Raw genomic sequence first — 10,490 nt, 5'->3', positions numbered from 1 at the left:
GTAGAAAGTGGTTGCTGCTAGGTAATAGGACAGTGGTTGTCTCTGGGCAGAGGTGAGAAAGAGGGCTGCTGTTTTTTTTTATTATAAGCCTTTTGGAAGTTTGATCTTTTATAAGACCTGATATATTTACATGTATTTTTGATGGAATACAATTTGATAGAATAGATACATGGAGAGGGATAACAGTAGAGGATATTTATACGTACATGTGTGTATAATGGAGTGAGAATAAAGTCTAGAGGGCTGTCCTGATAGATGACTGAAAGCACAGGATGATTTTCCTCTCCTCCCATCATATCTTTTTTTGTTTGTTTTATTTTATGGTGCGTGGGGGTGAAGACAGAGAAAGGTGGCAGGTGAGGCAGAAGGTGATAGGAGAGTGTGAGGCTAGTAACAAAGGGGGCTACAACCACCGGGAAGCATAAGACCTAGGATAGAACAGGGCCAGTGAGCCAGGTGCAGCTGACGCAGTTGATGGCGAGAAGGAGAAGGTCTCTTGCAGGTTGGAGAAGGTAGCGAACAAAGGGCCTGTGTGCAGCACAGCTGAAGTGCTCACACAAGACTTGCTACCTAGCATTTACTACTTGTGCGAAACCTGGGTTGGCCATCCCCAAGAATAAATGAAGTGACAGCAGTAAGAAAAGAAAAAAAGAGACAAAGGAGAAAGGACAGCACAAGCAGCTCAGAGGGAAAAAACACGAAGGGAGCTCTGGACATCCCGCTGGGGTAAAGAAAAGGGGCAAGCCTGGAGAGCAGGGAAAAGTCAAGTCTGTCAGTTCACATTGCAATTAAGGAAGGGGTGCACCATTCTTGGAAGTACTGCAATACCAGGTTGATGGGTGGAGTGGACGGAGCAAGCTCCTATTCCATCTCCCTGCTCCAAAAATCCATTTAATATATTGTCCTTGGATAGAGGACGTATCAGATATTAAACTGATAAGAACAGATACTACACTTGATCTTAGCCGAAAGGCCGAGAAACGATTCTCCCATCGTATCTTGACCAAGTCAAGCTCATGGGTGTATGTCAGGTCATCAAAGACTGGGAACACTCAGTCCGTCTCTGATGCAAATTGCAAAATATCCATGCCCACTAGGACAGTATAGGAAAGTCGTAAGAGAAGAAAGACATTTTCATTGAAGCCATATTCATTTTCATACTCAGGCATTGGCAGGAGGTAGGATTGAGGTTAAATGACATCTCCAGGGAATGTGGTAAGAATGTTCAATGTTGCTTTGAACTGGATTTCATGTGATGGGTGTGTGTCAAAAATATAAACGATAATAGTTTAACTGTTACAAACCAAAGCATCAAACATTAGCTCCCTGATTATTATTCAAGATGTGCTAAGTTCTTTAAAAAGACTCCTGAACACAGTTAGCAATTATGACAGGTTTTCATCCACTTGCAATTGCTTCGCTGGTTTTCAAACGGAAAATTTTGTATTATTTCTTCTCAAGCTGAAAAACTCCACTAGAGTGTCTCATGAGGGTTCCAATCCTGAAATGGGATTGTAGTATAAATGGCACATCTACAGTAGAACCTTGCTTACTTTTCATGTTTGAACTTATCTCTTTCAGAACTGAAGTTCTCTAAGGCAAGTCTGAGATATGAGCAGTTATATATGAGAAAGGCAAATTGGTTATTAATTTTTATTTACATTTTGTGATACTGGTAACCTACTTTCTAAAGGAATATATATCAGTCCTTTGAGGAAAACATCAAATAGTTACACAGGGTTTGTTTGTGTAAGATTCTTAATGAAACATTAAAATTTGGGTAATAAACCAGAGTCTGAGACTGAGTTCCAGTCCTATTATTGAGTTGTTGAAAATTTGGGAAAACAAAAGATTTCTATGTTTACATTTTTTTTTTTCATTTAGGATGGAATTGATAATATGTGGCCCTGCTTATATCACATGGTAATTGAAAAGATCAATGATAAATGGGAAAATACTTTGAGATCATGAGAGAAAAATTACATTTAAATTGAGTAACCCTGTAAACAAATTCTTAAAAACTTCCAGACTTCTTTCTTCCTTTTTCTTGCAGATTTGATTCAACTCAGGAAACAAAAGGAAACATTTATTTATTGCTCAGCTAATATATGCCAGGCATTGTACTCAATATGTTATGTACATTACAATTGAATATATAAACCAAAAATGATTTTCTTGGTAATAACAATATTTCTTTGGGTGAGAGTCCATTTGCAAAATATTTCTATTAGTAAAATTCATAATGAACTATTTTGTATCTTCAATAGAAAAGTAAAATATATTCAAAAACAATAAAATATGGTTGGCATGGGATATCACACTTCCCTGATTTATTACTGACCTTTCAAACTAAGAATCTCTTTTCCTCTTAGAGAAAAACTTGCGCTAGAGAAGACAAGAGATATCTTTATATATATCTGATTGATCCAGTCTGATTCAAAAGCCACAGCCAGGAGTTCTAATGGAAAAGGATATGAAATCTAAGGTGTGGCTGGACTGCTGAGCATTTGCTTTTTGGATAGTGTTGGTGGTGGCCAAAAGCTTATTGATTTCCATCAGAGGAAATGAGTTAGCAGGCTTCAAGATGCTCTCTTTCTATGTTTAATGTTCTTCCACTATCTTTCTTGCATGCATTCCCAGAGCGGAGCTAAATAAATCCAAGTGCATTGTCATTGGGATTACTATTTTGAATGTGCTTTGGAATTTGTGACTCTAAAAATGCCCAATTCAGCAGGAGTGTATTTGAGTGCCCTGGGGGCTAATTTTGTTGGTGAAGATAAGGAAAATTAATTTATTTTTGATGAATATTTCAATTCCTTTAGAGAATTCAACAGTTGACAGCCAAATGGCTAGAAAGAGTGAATGAAGCTACTAATGCTTCATTTACCCCATGAATCCTAATCTCCCAAATTTTACAACACTAACTTCAGAACCAAGTGAGATGCAGACCTGATTGATCTCTGCCCTAAATGAATGTTCCTCTGAAATACAGCACACAAATCAGATAGCCTTTTTCTCCAAATAAGTAATTGTTTTGAGAGTGTTATGGTTAGGTTCTGGTGCCCTGACTAATACAGAAAGTGTACATTAAAAGTTCAGGAGAACCAGAATATGAAAATCTGGAAGGGGTCTTAAAGGTTGGCACAGGGTGAGGAAACCAGAAGGTGCAGTGACTTGTGCAAGGTTACAACTTGCTGCCTGGCAGTGGCGTCTGAATCTTCTGAATCTTCCCAGTCTGCTGATTTTTCTATTACACTAAAGAATTATTTTTCAGTAGACATGTATTTTTCTCCAAGAAAGAACAGGAAGGGATATTCCACAAGTTTTAATGTTAGTGGAAATCATCTAGAGAAAGAATTCTCAAAGGTTTAGTCTAATGGTTTTTCCATTTGTCAATTTATTGACCCTCTTTCTGGGAGACTTACTCTCTTCTCTCAGGGGCCAGACCCCAGAAGCCATGTTTATACTCTATGACCCCACCTCTCTATGCCTCCACTGACTGAATCAGAGAGAGCTCACCTATGTTGGGCCAATTTGTCCCCAGGAATTTGCAAATGACTTTTTTGGTCAGATTCTGGTAATTGAGAGGTGGTCTTTTGTAGCTTGTGCATGGAGAAGCAAAGAAAATGTTTCTGCTCAGAGATAAGATACAGGCAAAGACACAGAGAGAGGCAGAAATGGAAACCATGGGAGAGTGGAAGAGAGAAAAGGAAGAGAGAAAGAGAGGGAGAATGAGGAAAGAGGAGAGAGATACAGGGAGAGTACAGGAGAGATATAAAGATTGAGAGATTGAGAGAGAGAAAAAGAATGAATCACTTTAGTTTCTGAGAGCTTTCCAGTTTCTGGCTCCCATCCTTACGAGATATCTATGCGATAGCCTTATAATAATCCCCTTACGAGATATCTATGAGATAGCCTTATAATAATCCCCTTTCAGTTAAGGTAGTTAAAGTGGATTTCTGTTATTTGTAACCAATGACACTTATGTAAAATAAAAACTGCTTTGAGATTTTTTTGTTAAATTCCTGTTGGATTGTTCAAGGTTACAGTCTTTAGGACTGCCAGAATTTCAGCTGAATTCCACTCTGAAGCTTTGGTCAACATTTGGCCTTCTAATAAATTGCTGCAGCTTTTCTTGGTAAAAGGGCATGGGTTCCATCCTCTCAATTTAGGACTGGAATTTTAATGGCTGGAATCATTAACATTCAGCATTTCTGTGATAAATTTTGTAGAAGATGTACTTGGACTTTTAGACTATTATCTTTTCACTCTAGGGAGGATATTTAGGTTTGTCTGAGTCTACATGAACTTAATCAAAGTGTGCTAAACCAAAGCATTTGTTTGGTAACGGTTTCTTTGTAGCTCACTTGTAGGGGTGGTATTTGCTTTTGTAATTCGTAATCATTTCCAGTTTTTGTGGTGACAAAAAATGTCTTGCCTTCTATCCTCTGTTGCCCTACTGGGTTGAGTAGGGCTCCAATATTCACCTCAGCTGGACTTTAGAATGACATCCAAGTTGTCTCCTTCCTTCCCCTGATGTTGGTGCCCCAGCAGGGCAATAGAATGAGCAAAGGCCTTCTCTGAACCATTGCTGGGCATGGCAGGGTCCCTCCTTTTCTCTCTAGAATGGTGTTGCTTACTGTATTAGTAAGGGTTCTCTAGAGAAACAGAATCAACAGGGAACACTCACAAATATAAAATTTATAAGAGTGTCTCACGTGACTGTGGGAACGCAGAGTCCAAAATTTGCAGAGCAGGCTGTGAAGCCAACGATTCTGATGGAGGGTCTGGATGCACTCCACAGGAGAGGCTCACCAGCCGAAACAGGAAGAGCCTGTCTCTTCTGAATCCTCCTTATAAGGCTTTCAGTGATTAGATTAAGCATCACTCATTGCAGAAGACACACCCCTTCAGCTGATTACAAATAGAATCATCTGTGGATGCAGCTGACATGATCATGATTTAATTCTATGAAGTGTTCTCATTGCAACAGACAAGCCAGCACTTGCCCAACCACCACTTGGCCAAGTTGACGCATGAACCTGACCATGACACTTACTGACTCATGGGAATTTTGTTTAACTTCATCTTCTCAAGGGTCTTTGTTCCCTGCTACCTGTGGTCTTGTGCACATGCTATTAACCCTGAAGGACCTAAGGTGGTTATGTGATTTTAAAAATACATCTGAAAATTCTATGAAGGTCTTCCATTCATGAGATGGAACTTGGGTGCCCAGCCCTTGAATGCAGGATGGATTTTGAGGCTCACTTCTAATGAAAAGAGAATGGCAAAAATGCCATTCCAATATTAGACTATGAAAAGTGTGGACTTCCTTTTTGGGTGGATTCTCTCTCTCTCTCTCTCTCTCCCTCGGGAGAGTCAGCTGCCATGTTGTAAGCCCATTTAGGCAGCCTATGAAGAGGCCCACATGGTGAGAAATAGGAGCCTCTGGCAACAACCAGAGAGTAACTGAGGGTTTCCAACAACTCATGAATGAGCTTATAAGCAGATTCTCATGTCCCAATAGAGCCTTGAAATGACTGTCCCTCTAGCCTACAACTTGACTGCAACTTTATGAATCCCTAATCCAGAATCAGACAGCTAAGCTTCTCCTATATTACCGACCCTTAGAAACTATGTGAGACAGTAAATTTTTATTGTTTTAAAGTGTGGCTAAATTTGGGAGTGATTTGTTACACAGCATTTGATGACTAATATAGCTGGGGAGGGAACCTCCAATCCTGTCTGCATTGATGCCCATACAAGGTATTTGTGGAATAGTTACCACCTCTTTCCCTGGGGAACAGGGAGTTCTATTTTTAGAACTATTTAGTTCTATTTTTCAACTAAACATGAAACAGGAAGGTGAGACATCTTTGCCATCACAAAAACTGGAAATGACACAACTATTACAAAAACAAACACCATCCTTTAAGTGAACTACATTACCAAACAAATATTTGGTTTGGCACAATCTGACTGTGTTCGTGTAGAGTCTGACTAACCTAAATATCCTTCCTAGAGTGAAAAGATAGGAGGCAGACAAAGAAGAGGTATCATATGTTAAAAGAGTAGCACAATATGGGAGCAACAGAATTTATGAGTTGTGTATTAGACTTTTTTTGTGCCACAGACAGAAGTGTCTAATAGATTTAGGGCCTTGATAGGGATGGTTCCATGTAGATCCTCCCTCTTTATCTACCTCTATCTCTTTAAGCCCTCATTCTTTCCATCCTAATGCCTATTTCAAGTCCCCATACTTCACAGAATAAGGTGGGCTGCCATCCACCCACCACGTTTTTATAAATTTGAATGCCTCAGGCTTGGCCAATTCTAGTGATGGATAAGACCAACTCTGTTCTCAGAAATAGAGCACACATGGGTGCTTTAATTTCAATTTAACCTCACACCTTAGAGGGCAATGATTGATTTCCATTGCGGTTCATCTAATAAGCAAGCACAACCCATTAAATCAACACATAATTTTACTAGAAAGTCTTCATATGAGGAAAGGATATTCCTCCGTAATTTTGATTCAGCATGATACAAATAGATGCTCTCTCTTAGACATCCAAGGAGGTTGACTTTTTATTACAAGTCTCCCCAACAATCAAAAGCAGTAAGAGAAAGGAGTGGCTGGAGATTCTAGTTGATTTGGCCTCATTTGTAATAGGTGAATTGAAGGAAAAATCCTCTTGTGAATTGAATCATGTCCCCCAGAAAGATGTGCCCAATTCCTAATCCTGCGTCCTATGAATGTGAACGCATTTGTAAATAGGATCTTTGAAGGTGTTGTTAGTTAAGATGAGACCAAACTGAATCAGGTTGGGCCCTGAGACAATGTAACTGGGATCCTTATTAGCAGAAGACATTTGGACTCAGTCAGGAGGAGACAGACAGCGAGAGAGATGGCCACGTGACAGACTGACTTACGGATTGCCAGCAAGCCATCACCACAATACTAGACTTCGGAGAAAGCATGACCCTGCTAGTACTTTGATTTTTGGACTTCTGGCCTCCCAAACTGCAAGACCACAAATTCCAACTAGTTTGTGGTGTTTTGTTATAGCAGCCCTGGCAAACTAAGACAGATGCTAGCCAGCTAACAGTACTTACTTGTGCTGAGGTGTATGGCGAGGCCCCCAAAATGCTAAGCTAGTTTAAGTTAGTCCGTATGGTGTGTATTGAGAAAGATATTTCTTTGTGTCACCGATCTGATTTGCTTCAATCAAGTAGACATAGTTTTGGTGTCAAACCTCTTTGATTGATTGATGAATTTATTCAGTCTCTTCATTCATTTAACAGGTATTTATTGCATGCTCCCTACACACAGATTTTACTTTAGGTTCTGGGAACTCTGAAGAGAACAAAAAAGGCAAAGTCTCTGACTTATCAGAGCTTACACTTTAATGGGGAAAGAGAGGAAATGAACAAAAATATATAACATCTCAAGTGGTAATAAGATTGATATCAGTAATGTTTTGGAAACACTGTTATCTAATGTTTTCACATGTTCTCCATAGTGGAAATGTTAGTTGTTTTTCTCCATCATCTTTGGGTAATTGCTCTTCCTATTCTCCTTGTGGTCTTTAATATGCCTGAGGTATTTCCATTCTCTGGTAAAACTTTGCCTTAAATCAGATTTTTGGATGGAAACTTCTTCAAAGTACATTGGTGAGGTTCTCCTGACCAAGGTCAGACCCCAATCATCCCGTTAGCCATTCTTCCAGTCTTGGATGGGCCTCTCCTCTTTCATTCCTGTCTCTGTATATTATAAGTGTTGGTATCCAAGTTCTATTGTTCTACTATGATGCCTTTTTTTTTTTGCATGGGCAGGCACTGGGAATCGAACCCGGGTCCCCAGCATGGCAGGCGAAAATTACGTCTGCTGAGTCACCCTTTTGTCTGATCTATCTTATGACTCAGAAAATAGAGTTTGAATATGTGAGTTCAGAGAGATACAAATCATATGTAGAAGCATTTTAGATATATATCTGGCTCATATCTTCTGATTAGTTCTTATTAACCCCCCACCAAATTTTGTCTCTGATTCTCCTAAGGGAGATTGTTTGGAGATCAAATGGTATTCATATTGGAACAGAGAGCTCCTTCTGTGCCGAACACAAGCTATATTTAAGTCCAGAAAAGAAATCACACCTAAGTAGGGTACACAAGAGGCACTTGCATTAGAAGGATGTCTTGGCTCTGTACTGCTCTATAAGAAAAGTCTCTCCTTGGGAAGTAAATCTAAGACTAGCATTTGAATTTAGCTTGGACTATCTTTTATTCCACCACATTTGCCAGCTCCTCAACTGGCAACTACTGTTACTCACAATTCCTTCATTTAGAATTGGTGGAGTATGCCAATTACATAACCCCTCACCCAGCCTCTCTGCTCCCCTCTCCTTGCAGTGTAGTTTGTCTGAATCAAAGACATCTTCTATTATCAGGCAGGCATATATTCCTAGTATAATATGTGATTATATGTTATATTGAAAAATTATCCTGAAAGGACCCAGGAATGGGAAAGAAGGGATAAGATGTGGTTTTGCTTGTCAAATACGTGTATCAAATGGGAAGTCATTTGGATTTGGAGATTGATTTATGTGGTGATGGGTAGGCTGATATTGAGAGGAGTTCATTTTTATTTAGAGGAGTTCCAAAAATGGGTATTTTTGAGATGTCCTAAGGAAGGTAAAGTGACCATTTAAAGTGAAGGCAAAGCATTTGTCATATTGTGGGCACTAAAAAATATTTGTGGGTGGATATTTCCTTGTTTTATGAGGCTACTGTCATTATATTTTCCACTTTGGTTTCCAAGGTTTCCATAAGAATAACAGAGCTGCTATTCTAGGTCAGGTAAACTAGCCACAAATGTCCTGTCCACCAGGGCAAAATGAAGGTAGCTGGTTCTTAGCATTCCAGACTTAAAATGTCAGTTTGTGGAGAGAAGCTTATGGAAGTTAACATTCCTCTGGGTTTCAAGAGTCAATACCACTTAAAAACAAAGGGGTGAAGAAATGCATAGTTTTCCTCTCTTGCCTTACTTTGGCAGGACACACTTAATAAATGGAATTTTAAGTGACCTTCTGGGAAGGGTCTGTAAGATAAAATATTTAACAAAGTTTTGAACAGGGGATCAAGTCTAGTGTTTAGATGAGATAGTTACTTGCCAATATGATGTATTTGGAAGAAACCCAGGAAGGATCCCTTATCCCCAAATCCTTTCCCCACCAGCAGCATTCCTGCAGTTCTATAATTAGAGATTTAGGTTTTGGTTTAAAGAATTGCCCCATTAACACAGAAATGGCCCTCGGAAGGCACCTGTGAAGTTAGTATCTAGCTAACACTGTGACTCTCAAAAGGGTCTGTAGGAAGGAATGAAGTCATGAGGCATGCAACTAGGTGAATAAATCTCGAGGACATTATGTTGAATGAAATAAGCCAGAAACTAAAGGACAAATTTTGTATGGTCTCCCTAGACTAACTATAATGAACAAACTCTGAGAACTGAATTCAAGAGCATAGGTTATTAGGTTTGGAAGAGGGCAGAGATTGGGCAATTGATGATTAAGTAGTACAGAATGTTCAAATGAGGCTCATTGTACAGTTTTCTAGATTATAAGCTCTTACACCAGTCACATCTGTTTCTGAGTTTTAACTGTTGTTTCTAAATTCGGAGATGCTGCTATCTTTGTGTATAACCTGGTAGTTCCCTGAAACTTTGGGTATCTTTGAGACACCTGAGACTCACAGTGACAGCTCTGCAGCTCTGAAAGTCTGCATTACTCCATACAGCAATTGTCAAAGAAACTGAAAAAGAGATCAAACTTCAATTAGAGATATGAATGAAACAGGTATGGATAGGACTAAGGTAAATCAGAATACAGGGTCAAGGATGATATTGTCTATATTTTAAAACTTCTACTTCTGTGTGAAATCAATGGAAGAGATGTTTATTTGGTCTAAAATTTAACTTTTCTGTAGCACACTATCTAAATTAACCTGTTTGGGGGGGGTGGTAAACCAACCTAATTACATGGAACCTGAATCGGGAATGAGATCTTGTTGTTCTATACAGATTAGTGTAATACTCCAATACATTCCAGAGTGTTTTGGACAGAAAATAAAAAAGTATTTACAAAGTCCCCTTGAGGGACTGGGGAAGAATGTGTAACTATTAAACTTCCCTACCCAGGGAATTCTCAGGCATTAGGGACTCCCAATTTAATAAGCCAATGCCTTGATCTTGAGACTTGTCCTTATGAAATTTTTTGTGTGGCAAAACTAAGTCTAGTTATAGTTAATTATGCCTAAGAGTCCCCCCCCCCCCCACAGAGAACTTTTTTTTTTGTTTCTCAGATGTGGCCATGTGGTCTCTTTCTTTAAGCCAACGCTGTAAATGAACTCACTACCCGCCCCCCACCCCCATGTGTGACGTGACTTTGAGGGGTGTTAGACTACTTGGCAACAGGGGACACGACTCCCAG

At 39.3% G+C, this 10,490-nt stretch overlaps 1 non-coding gene across 1 annotated transcript; it reads right to left on the bottom strand.

The window, feature by feature from the left end:
• Window positions 1–794: 794 nt before the first annotated feature.
• Window positions 795–985, bottom strand: LOC143656675 (U2 spliceosomal RNA). Its single transcript, XR_013162579.1, has one exon. It is a non-coding gene; the product is annotated as a U2 spliceosomal RNA (small nuclear RNA).
• Between the last annotated feature and the right edge of the window lie 9,505 nt (window positions 986–10,490).

The sequence above is a fragment of the Tamandua tetradactyla genome, chromosome 14, assembly GCF_023851605.1.
Source record: "Tamandua tetradactyla isolate mTamTet1 chromosome 14, mTamTet1.pri, whole genome shotgun sequence".
NCBI lineage: Eukaryota > Metazoa > Chordata > Mammalia > Pilosa > Myrmecophagidae > Tamandua > Tamandua tetradactyla.
This window is presented reverse-complemented; position numbering and strand designations above follow the sequence as displayed.